A 13,005-nucleotide genomic window follows, 5' to 3' on the forward strand; every position below is an offset into this window, starting at 1 on the left:
AGTGCAGGGTGTGGGGCGCATTTTAAGCAGCCTGGAGCTGGGGTATAAACATTTTATTTAAACTGCTGGGGATAACAGTAAAAACTGCCAGCAACTAAACCCACAAAGCAGATAACAGCTCTGCATTCTGCCAAAAAGCAACATTGATCTCTCTGGATGCTAAAAAGCCTACTGAAATTATTTATATGATGCCAGATATCACTTTACAGGAAGCATAATGCAAGCCACTAAATCAATGTCTTCCAACTTCCATACTAAAATATTGACAGTTAACATTTTTACAGAACCCCTTGAAGCAGGTAATGAGGATGTCCCCAAAAATATCCCTGTTTCTGACATCTAAGGTCATGTAAACTAAAGTAACATACCATTAAAGCCCAAACTTTTTTTATACTTGAAAAAAAGTAAATGCTTCTGTCAAATTTGAATTTCTGCCCGTGACCAGAGTGGAGAGATGTCACCTATTTATTTATTTATTTATTTATTTATTTATTTATCGAGTTTATATAGCGCCAAAGGGTTTGCTCAGCGCTGTACAATAGCTTTGTATTGTAGCTTTTACAGACTGTGGTAGCAGTACATATAATAAGGAAAGCAGTTCACATTGGGGCAGGGAGACACAAATAGCAATAATAATTTGCTGAATTTTCCAACTCTTCCCCATTTTAAAGAAAAATATGTTTTGTTTTAATCTGTGTCCCCACTGAAGAGGGATGTCATTATTTCATGTCCGGAGAAATCTCCATAATGCAAACACAGACCACAAAAGAAATATTAATGCTTCTATGCCTGCTGGAGTTAGACTTTAAGCCTTGAAATGCATATAGGGATCACAGCCTACCTACACAGGGTAGAGTTCTTTGAAGTCTCTCACATTCAGAAAGAATTCTGTATCAAAGTACCAAGTAATAAAACTTTTCTGCCACCAATCAGATTCATGTACATCTTCACATTTTGTTGCTGCAAGTGCAGAAAAACCTGTCAGAAATCCAGTGTGCTTCCAATCTCCTGTTTGAGCTGACAACCCACTGCCATTGCTGTTCTGAAACATTAAAGTGGAGCTCCAGTGCCCTTAACAATGTTTTTTAAAATGCTCACCCATGATTATTTCATCTTTCCCATTAATAATTGAATAAAAATATATGTGATATCCAGCTCGTTAGTTGATATGAGAATATCTTACCTTGATCCAGGAAGCAGGCAGGTGCCATGAAGAATGTAGGCATCTGAAGCCCGCAGGTCTATATTTCTGGGATTAGGTGCTGCTGGCTATCCCAGCATGCACCTCCCAATCTTGTGCCTGCGCAGTAATGACACTTCATTCCTAACTTGGATTCACAAGGACTCCTGGGATAGAATATCAGATATCCCAGAATACCTGGGATATCACATCATACATACTGGGGGGGGTACAACTGGGGGAATCAATGGTGGAGAAGGATCTATGAGTTCTGGTAGATCACAAGCTTAATAATGGCATGCAATACCAAGCTGCAGTTTCTAAAGCAAGCAAAATCGTCTCTTGTATTAAAAGAGGTATAGACTCCAGAGAGAGAGATATCATATTACCCCTGTACAAATCATTAGTAATACCTCATCTGGAATATGCAGTTCAGTTTTGGGCACCAATTCACAAAAAGAACATTGGGGAACTTGAGAACGTGCAGAGAAGGGCAACCAGACTGATAAGAGGCATGGAGGAGATCAGCTATGAGGAAAGATTAGAGGAACTGAATGTATTATCTCTTGAGAAGAGGAGATTAAGGGGGGATATGATCACCATGTGTATGTATACATCAGTGGTTCATATAGGGAACTCGGTGTAGAGCTATTCACCCTGAGGTCATCACAGAGGACAAGGGGGCACTCTTTACGTCTGGAGGAAAAGAAATTTAATCTCTAAACACAGAAAGGTTTCTTCACAGTGAGAGCTGTGAAAATGTGGAATAGACTCCCTCAAGAGTTGGCTGGCCAGCTCAGTGGATTGCTTTAAAAAAGGCCTGGATTCTTTCTTGGATACACAAAATATAACTGGATACTAACATTTATAGGTAAAGGTGATCCAAGGAATATCCGATCGCCTCTCAAGGGATCAGGAAGGAATTTTAAATTGGATCATGCTTTGCTGGGGTTTTTTTGCTTTCCTCTGGATCAACTGTGGGTGTTGGATTATAACTTTTTTTTTTTTAATGGTTGAATTGGATGGACTTTTGTCTTTTTTTCTGCCAGACTAACTATGTAACTATGTAACCTTGCGAATTAGCTGTCATCGCCTAGGCAGCAGGGACCGGAAGCGCCACCTTTACCAACTTATTAAAGGTATTTACAAACTTAAATAAAAAAAAAATATATATATATAGATATATATATATATATCTATATATATATATATAATTCCAACAGTACAACAAAGGGGCATTGCTAATAGAGGGTAAAAAAATGGGTGAAATTCCGCCATAAGCAGTGTTGTTAGCCTTGCGTATTTGTCTTCTTGTCTACTATAGAACACTCCCCCCCTCATTTCATCTTTATAACTTATGGGAGTGTTCTGTAGTGCACAGGATAGAACTGAGCAGAGCTATTAACAGCACTTTCGAATTTGGTGATCTCTGGAGTTCTGGCAGGATTAGCAGGTGTTTTTCTGTACTTGCATTTTAAAGAAATAAAACATGGTGAAATATGCATCTATTGCAAAAATATCAACTTAAAATTACCCCATGCTTTTGTAGAATGTATAAACCAATGTGTTAACAATACATTTGCTGCCACCTTAAATTGCTAAAATTATCCAATTTACCCCCATTCTTGACCAGGCCATTGTTTGCGATACGGCGCTGCGTTACTTTAACTGACAATTGTGCGGTCATGCAATGCTGTACATAAATGATACTTAGGTCACTTTTTCCCACAAACAGAGCTATCTTTTGGTGGTATTTGATCACCTCTGTGTTTTTTATTTTTTGCACTATAAACAATAAAATACTGACAATTTTTTGAAAAAAATAAATATATATATATATATATATATATATATATATATATACACACACACATTTGGCTATTTGCTATAAAACTTATCCAATAATAATGTAAAAAAAATTAAAATTTCTTCATAAACTTAGGCCAAAATGTATTCTGCTACATTTCTTTGCTAAAGTGTACATGAATTGGTTTACATGAAAGTTATTTTATACTAGTAATGGCAATAATCAGTGACTATAGTGGGACTGCGGCGGGCATTCTGACACTGGGTGGGAACTGACTAACTGTCACGGACATCCCCAGTGACACTAATACAGTGATCAGTGCTAATAAAAACACTGACACTGTACTAATGACACTGGGCAGGAAGGGGTTAACATCTGGGGCGGACAAAAGGTTAACAGTGCGCTGTTTGTGTTTTACTGTGAAAAGTGTGTGCTGTTTTACTAGGGAGACCTGCTGCTTTCTATCTATCTAGTAATCTATGTATTCTCTCTTTCTATCTATCTAGAAAGCAGCACATTCATGCTGACAGGGGAGAGATCTGTGTTGTTTACAGTCAGATCTCTCCCCTCTCAGCTTCGCCAATGATCACCAGGAATCGCCATCCGGGATCCAGTATTGGCATCCTCAGGAACTAATTGTAGCATGGGTAGGGCAGTGCGCACGCTTCACGTCCCTACCGGGAAATGCAAAATCATGTATGTATTTACGTGATTTTGCACAGTGCAGCTGCCCTGTAGCGATACATCTACTATGGGGCAGTCATCAAGTGGTTAAAAATACAAACAGGAGTAAAATTATATATTCACTCTTAGGTAGCACAATATGATATACTAACAAACCCAAATGAAACCAAAATAAGATATAAATATCCGTGAAAAAATGTTCATCAATTATTCATCACTGATTTGAGTCCATAAATTCACTAGTGCAATAATCAGTGTTCTTCAGATACACCATAGTTATTGTGCAGATCTTCCCAGGAGACATCACACTCACCAGAGGTTATTGCCTCTCATTTTACTGATTGGCAAATGACACTTTAAAGATGTTCCTCTTCATAGTCACTATTCTCTTAAAAAGCCCTTCATCAGTTATCCATAATATTTCCATAAGTTTCTGTCATTTTTCTATTTAATGCTAGAACTCAAAAGAAAGAGTGGCCCACATAGTGTAATCCCATTAAACATTATTTTATATTAAAAAGGCATTAAAACATGTTTTGTCACTTCCAACAACCTCTGAGGAAGTGGTGATTTTTATCACACATGGGTGGATGATAAGAGGATCTGCACAACAACTATGATGTATCTGAACAACAGTGATTATTGAACTAGTGAATTTAGGGACTTATATAAGTAATAAATAATTGAAACTTTGTTCATGGATATTGATATCTTATTTTGATTTAATTTGGGTTTTTTAGTATATTATATTGCGCTACCTAACAGTGAATATATTTTATTCTTGTTTGTATTTGTTGCAAAAGTATATTGCATATGTTTTATATTATGTATTAAATCAAAGGCAGACTTTGAAATGTTATATATAAAAAATTATATATAAAAAAATCACCAGCACCAAAACCGTGAAAATTATATACTAAATAAATAAACAAAATGCTGCTACTCATTAATGTAAACACCAAAAAATAATATAAGACATCATAACAGCGTAAATATATAAATAAACATACACAGTGAAAAATTAAATAAATAATAATTAATTATTTATTTTAATAAAAAATATATAAATAAAAATTAATGAGTCCCAGTCCAAATCAATAAAGTGAAACAATAAAAATAAAAAAACATATTCATAAAAATCCTCTTTCCAAAAAAACTTTTGACCCGTGTTTCCACCGAAATAGTGCTCAAATACCACACCGCACTCACCAGAGATTGGTGAAAAAAACGCCTTTTAGGATTTTTTGGGGGATTCTAGACCCAGTCAATAAGCCTCCAACCACCAGATATTAATTGGATCTCCCCTACTTCAGACAGGAATATAGCCAGCCTCAGGATCACCAGACACCACTCTCCAAGAAAAATTTTTGAATAATGCAGGGAAAAAAACAAATATATAGTGTAATACTGCAATATTTGGGCAGAATCAATTTCCAAGTACCAAAGCACTCACATTAATAAAAAGTATAATTAGCATTTATTGTATTTCAAATGGAGCCAAAATGCCACATCACCAAGATATTTTTATTTATCTCACGGTCAGCAACAGATGACAGCACAAGAATCACCCACAAGCAAGATGGCCCCGGGAACTTCCGGTGAGTGGAATGCACGCCGGTGATTCTGCCCGAGTATTGCAGTATTACACTATATATTTTTTTTTTACCCTGCATTATTCAAAACTTTTTCTTGGAGAGTGGTGTCTGGTGATCCTGGAGGCTGGCTATATTCCTGTCTGGAGTAGGGGAGATCCAATTAATATCTAGCGTTTGGAGGCTTATTGACTGGGTCTAGGATCCCAAAATCTAGGATCCCAAAATCTGGTGAGTGCGGTGTGGTATTTGAGCACTATTTCAGTGGAAACATGGATCAAAAGTTTTTTGGAAAGAGGACTTTTATGAATATGTTTTTTTATTTAAATTTTTTCACTTTATTGATTTGGAGTGGGACTTATTAATTTTTATTTATATTTTTGTAATCATTTTTTTATTCATTATTATTTATTTAATTTTTCACTGGAGTGTATATTTATTTATATATTTGCGCTGTTTTGATGTCTTATATTAGAATTTGAAATGTATTGAGATGAGATTCAGAATTTCCAGGTATGTGGAAAGTATAGAACCTCTTGTAAGGTATTGGAGGTTACAAAATTTTATGGAGATTTTGACATGATGGGTAGGAAACACAAGTGTGCATGAGTATTGCTGCCATGATGAGAATATAGACAAATTTTCCCATTATATGGCCTTGAGATCAGCACTTCTTCTTTAAAAAGCCACCAGTTTTTCCTATGGGAAGCATTGTGCTCTATATTTTCTCTGTTGGTAACTCAATTTCACACTCATATAGAAGTAGTCTTAAATGATTTTCTCATGATATTTTTGACCTTTACCCTACGTTATTATTTTAGTGGTCGAACGGGCTCAAGAAGCTGTTGGTGATATGAGATAATGAGATTATTATTTATTATCATCATTTTGTTATTTAATAGCTGTGTACTATATCTCTCCTGAAAAAGTGATTTGACCTCTGTCATAATAAACGATGAAAAGTCCACCATGAAAGGGAAATGTAAGTGTATTTTACGTAAGAACAGTACATATTCTGAGTTATCATTGCAATGTTTATCGTAAGTAATTTTTTATTTATACTTCACATTTTTTTGTACATTTGCTCTATATTTTGTTTACTGTATTAAATATAGAGAATTTAAGGTTAGCCACTAAAGTAGACATGAAAAACTAATGTTTTCTGTGATTCTTGTTTCTTTTTTGCAATTTTCGGTTGTTTAAAGTGAAATTAAATGATATCCTTATTCTCCAAAAACAATCCATTCACATTCACTACTTGTATGGCCCTGTAATCTATTTTTCATGAAATTGCCTCTTACTGTGTTTTTCTGCCTTTGTGGGCTCCTGATCCTCTCCTTTTTTACCTAACTTTGATTTCTTTGAAACAAGAAGTACAAATTAGTTGTGCTCATGTGCCCTGCTCTATGGGCATTACAAATCCCATAATCCCTAGTTCATCTAAGGAGCAGGCAAGAGCAGGTGGCTATGTTCCTACATGAAAGTAGCCACCATCTAAGCATTGGTTCACATCTGTGTGGGCGGGACCCACACAAATACCTGCAGCTGCACCACCCACACAGAGGAATGTGAGTCCCACAGGCGGGTGCCATTATTTCTAATGGCACACCACGCGCACTGCAAATTGCAACCGTACTGGGAACCTCGGTTCCTGTGTGGGCTGCGATTTCCAAAGTACTGCAGGGACTTCTTCCTTGCATGTCCCAGGGCACGGGAGTCCATTCAAATGAATGGGGTCTCGTGCTTGCGCAAAACACAGCCCGCATAACAACACAGATGTTAACTGGGGCTAACACAGTTGTGGTCAACTTGAGAATTATAGAGGGCCTAAAGTGAGGACCCCAACACTTCCAGAGGGCTGCACAATAATAGTTAATTTTTGTGCATTGAGGTGCATTGCATCAAGTTAGGCAGCCCATTCAAAATTAATTGAAATTTAACACACCTCAGTGAGGCCAATAATAACACTCAACATTAGTGTCAGTGGGTGTAACAATAACCCCCATAATTGGTGTCAGTGTGTGAATAATAATCCCAAGTATTGTTGCCAATGGATGCAATAATAACCCCTATGATTGGTGTTAGTGAGTGTAATACTTGGTGTCAGTGGACACGATAATAACTCCAAGTATTGGTGTCAGTGGACACAACTGTAGCAATTGTGCACACAGATATGGACGCGGTCATCCATCTTGCTGAAGATTCTCCATCTTGCTCAAGATTCCCCATCTTGTATCATTCTCTCTCCCTCCAATCCCCCTCCCTCAGGAATGTGGTGTGTGTGCTGGGTTCACAAGGACTTCAGGCACAGTTGGATACACTTTATGGTTGTAATCCCAAATTAGCTGGTGCCCGGGTGTCTGTTAGCTTCTCGCTTGGAGATGATCGTAAAGCTATAAACCAGTCCTTCACTGGACATGGAACACATTCCAGAATAGCCGTAAAACATACATCCCATTTAAAAACTACTTTTCATAACTTAAAATAGGGAATACATACAATCGAACAAAGCATATATTCGGATAGCTCAGTTTAATGTGAGTCGCATGATATCTTACACCCCTAGTTAAGGTCTACAGGAGAGTGGAAAGCCATATAGTTCTAGCTGAAATAGTAAGATATGGCATATTTGATGTCTGGACGTTCAGGATATCATTCTGCATATTAATCTACTAGTGGCTAGGCTGCTACATATACCTAGAGAAGGTTATTGACCATGATTTAAACTGGGAGGGATTATGTCATAGCCTGAGTTCCCAGCCTAAAACACCCCTCCCAAAATGAGGCAATTGGTTCTCTGCTTTAAGGAGACACCCTGCTGGATTCCGAGAAAAAGGCTGTTATGCTTGGAGCAGTAAGTTGAAGAGATCTCCCTTTTTAACGTCAGGAACCAACTTTGGGAGAAAAGGCACCCTTTTGCTCAGGACCCTTGAAGCTGCTTAAACCAGGATTTCTGCAAGTATTCTACCTCTCTAAACTTCTTTCTGTTATCTCTCTGTTGTGGTATTTCTCTCTGTATTTATATATATATGTTGGCTACATCTGTTTCTGTAAATATTTTTGTTTGCACCATTTTGACCTTCTTAGTAATAAATCCTATTATCTGAAAAGTGTTGAACTGTTTCTAAAGCTCTTTAATGCAAACTAAGAATCCCTCTCTGAAGAGCGCTACTGTGTGTTTTTAAAAAACTTCTGCATACATCTGCCTGCTGTGACAGTGTGTATACAGACGCTTATTCAAACATCATAGTGTTACTGCTAAGATTGGCGAGTTTCCTTTTCCATACAAAAAGGTGGTGGTGGCAGTGTGAAGGGTTAATTGCGAAATTAACCTGACCCAGTAACAATCGCTCTCAGGCTGCAGTACATAGATTGTGGTCCATTAGCTGGAAACTCTTTGTGCAGGGTGCAGCTAAGCGTAGTATTGTTATGCACGTGACACCGCGGTTTTAGATTGGCTAGTCCTTCGGTCACGAGTTGGTGAGAAGGGCTGGAGGTCTGACGTCGCATCCATCACAACAACAATTATCCCCAGCATTGGTGACAAGGGGCACAAAATAACCATCAACATTGTGTCAGTGGGTGTAATAATAACTCCTAACATTGGTGCCAGGGAGTGCAATATTAACCCCCAGGATTGTTGCCAGTGGACATGATAATAACTTCCCATCATTTGTGTTAGTTAGTGCAATAAGCATCCTCAACATTCATATTGGTGTGCCATAATAACACCTAACATTGGTGTCAGTGGATGCAATAATAACCCCCAGCACTGGTACCAGTGAGTGCAATAACAATCCCCAGCACTGGTGCCAGTGAGTGCAATAATAACCCCTAACATTGGTTTAAGTGGATTCAATAATAATTTACAATATTGGTGTCCTTGGACACGTTAATAACCCTAAGCATTGTGTCAATTGATGCAATAAAACCCCCCAACAGCACTATTAACCCCCCCCCCCCAGTGGTGGTCATTGCATTGGTGGTCAGTAGCAGTGAAATTAAGGAAAAAAGAAGCAGTGAAAGAGCTGGTGAAATGGGGACAGCTGAAATGCTGCTCGCCCACATTGTCCCCAACGTAGTCACACTGCACTTTCACAGACAGTCAAACACTGAGGGTCCTCTGTAAGGAGAGGCAAACAGGAGCTAGTCATTTTAGGATATAAGTGGAGGGGAACTATAACTATATTTTTTCTCACTGACAGTAGGGGGCACAGTATTACACAGTGCTTATCTTACATACGCCTGACCCCTACACTGTATATGCTATGTTGTAGATTATACACCTGACCCCTGCGCTGTATATTCTATGTTGTAGATTAAACACCTGCCCCCTGCCCTGTATAATTGATTTTGTATGATATACTCCTGACCCCTTCAGTTCCTTCAATATCATGTACATTATACTCCTGACCCTTATACAGCATAACCTATGTTGTATGTTATACTTCAGACTCGTGCTGTAATGAAGGTCCAGTGTGTTCCAGCATGAGAAGACCAATGCAGGTCTTCTGCACAAGGTGGAGACAGGAGGGGGAAAAAGTGCAGTTTACTTCCAAGCTCTAGAAGTAAAAACTGTTGGGACAGAAAGGGGTGAAGCTCTTTTAAAGCAATATATGTTAATGCACAAAATACTGCACATTAACATGTATGTGAGAATGCACTGCAACATTTAGGCCCCATTCACACTAGTGCAAATTCTTCTGCATCTGCCAACGTGTTAGCAATCATATTATTCTCTTTGGTGCCTGTACACATCAATGCAACATGGTGTGGTGCGATTTGTGAAAAGGTGCAGGTGATTATTTTGGTGCAGCAGAATGCATTTTTGGGTCCACAGACTTTAATGGGAGTGCATGAAAAGCGCTTTAAAAATACATGTACAGTACATGCATTTTGGTAATTTTATGAAAGGGTTTTCTGTTTAACAACCAATCACCTCCTCCTACATAAAAAAGCACAAAACATAAAAATGCATCAAAAAGGCAGGGGAAATGCATGATTATGCAGCAGCACTACTGTGAACCTAGACTGAATAAGGACATTGTACTGTACATTGGTTTTACAGAAAGTTGCACTGAGACAGAAATTAATTGAACTGCTCTGTGCCTGGACATTCAACATAATTACTGTACCCAGAGTGTTGTTACATTGTAATATTATTCTAGATACTGAAAGATAATTAGGAATCATTTTAGTCCATCTCCACAAGCAATTTTAATCTCATATTTCCAGGAAATAAAATATAAAAAAAAAAACGCCCGTCCCGGATATCAAGCAAGTCGTCTTTTTTTACATTAAGTCGTGCTGTTTGGTGGAAGCATTCGGGCAGCTCCACTTGCGCCGGTGAAGTGTCCACTCCCGTTATGTATCCTTGACTCCACTTGCCCATCTGCGGGCCCGATCCGGCATAGCAGGTGCCGCAGGGTAGAGAGGAGGGAGGAGAGCTCACCTCTCTCTTCCCCATCCTGTTCCTGACCCGAAAGTGATGTGTATGGCGTCACTTCTGAGTCCCCATTGTCAGTTTCCCCAGCCATCGAGGCTGAGAAAGAATGTAATGCAGTGTGATATGCACTGAATTACATTCAGTGGAGCACAAAGGAGACATGCAGTGTCTTTTAGAGAACCTGTCACCAAAAAATAATCACATAGGAGATTTTTTGTACCCTATGTGATGAAAGAAAAAGTAAAAAAAAAAAAGTTTTTAATTGTAAAAACTTAAGGTTGCACCCAAACACATAAAATTCTCCCCCAAAAAATTTTGAAGCCCCCATCACCCCCACATATACACATGTACCAGGTCGCCTACGCATGAAAACGTTCATTGTGATACATATGTTACATATCGCCATGCATGCTAGAATGAAAGCAATACATTTAGCACCAGACATCCTCTGTAATGCTAAACTGATGACCTAGAATTAACTTTAGTGTGTTTTTTGCTGAAATGTTGCGTTTTATAGCCTTTGTGGTAATATTGTACAACATAGAAAATTGGAACTACCACTATTTTATTCTCTAGGGTGTCTGTTTTCAGAATTTTCAGGTCTAGCAGTGAAAGGGTTAAATTGCAGCAAACCAGCGTTTTAGGAGGTTTTTTTGACCAAGAAATCTACTAGTGAGTACTAACAAGTCATCCAAAACCAAGAAAACCCATAAACAGGATCACCCTTATCTATTTATATTATGGAGTAAATGGAAAAACGCAAACGTGAAAAAACTCAGCAAAACACAGCTAAAAGCTAAAGCAAAACCACTACTGTGACTTTACATAGCTAACGTTACCAGCGTTATTAAAACGCCCAGTGTGCATGGAGCCTCAATCTGCTGATTGCTGGTGCAATGCTTTCCAGGCTCGTAAAAAAAAAAAAAAGTAAATACATATTTTTGTACCTGCAAAAAAATGCGCATTTATTATTTTATTTTAAAAGGTGAACTCATCTTGCCGACCGCAATCCATACATATACATTGAGGTTTGCAAGTGGTTTACCCAGTTTACGGCTTAGGATATCAGCCATAATCCCGGAGTCTTTCTTTTCAGCCAGCGGCTGGCTTTCTCATTAGTCCGAGTGGCTCATTAGTCACTGGATTGTTTTCAGTTGCAACTTGAGGGCACGTTTATCCCCCCACTGCTTGCTGATGTTTCTCGGGCTTACTGTTTCAACCTGTGTGCTCGAGAAACGATCCAACGGTGCAGCCGGCTGGTCACAGGGGCAATACGAGATTCTATTGTCTCTGATTGCCTCTATGGCTTTGAAGAACTGGAGCGATGTCATGATGTCACTTCTGGTCCAGGGCGCATGTAAAAAATTTTTTTTTTGTATTAAAGCAAAAAAACATGTTTTTTGATCTTTTACTTTTAAAGGTCAAGGAGAGATCTCTCCTTAAAGAGGACCCGTCATCCTTATTTCTATTACAAGGCATGTTTACATTCCTTGTAATAGGAATAAAAGTGATAAAAAACAAATAAATAACGGGACAGTGTAAAAATAAAAATAAAATAAATAAGAAAAAGTAATTAAAGCACCCCCATCCCTCCGTGCTCGTACACAGAAGTGAACGCATACGTAGGTCCAGGGGTGGACTGACCATTCGGGCTTTGCCCGAGAGCCCAGGGTCAGTAGGGAGCCCGGTGAGAGGCTCACTGGGCACAATTCAGTAAGCGGTATCTTACCGCATCCAAGTATGCGGTAGGATACGTATAGCATTTTTTAAAGAAAAAGTTTGAATTCACCAAAAAATTCTACTATAAAAGCGCATGAGTTTTATAAAGTCATGCGCTATTTTAGCAGTGAAAACCATGTGTTAATGTTTCAGCTGTCAGCGGAGTGGGGTCCCTCCTCCATCAATACCAAGCCCTTCGGGGGCCTCTTCCCCACAACCCTAGTCGTTGGTTGTGGGGGTCTGAGGGTGGGGGGCTTATCGCAATATGGAAGCCCCCTTTAACAAAGGGTCCCCAGATCCCACCCACCTTATGTGAATGAGTATGGGGTACATGATACTGCTACCCATTCACACAAAAAAAAGTGTAGTGTGAAAAAAGACAGGAGACAGTCTTTGATAAGTCCTTTATTAAATGAAGAAAAATAAAAGAATGTCCCCTGAAGTTGATCCAACGTCAATCACAATGCCTGCTGCTGCCCCTTCCTGAAATTAGGAAAAAAAGGGAAAAAAAGGCTCTGCTCCCTATGCTGGCTCCTGGCCATATGACTGCTCCACTGGCTTGACAGTTCTTAAATAT

Source organism: Staurois parvus, unplaced genomic scaffold (assembly GCF_062004578.1).
Source record: "Staurois parvus isolate SC_StPar_1 unplaced genomic scaffold, SC_StPar_1.0 ptg000017l, whole genome shotgun sequence".
Classification (NCBI taxonomy): Eukaryota; Metazoa; Chordata; class Amphibia; order Anura; family Ranidae; genus Staurois; species Staurois parvus.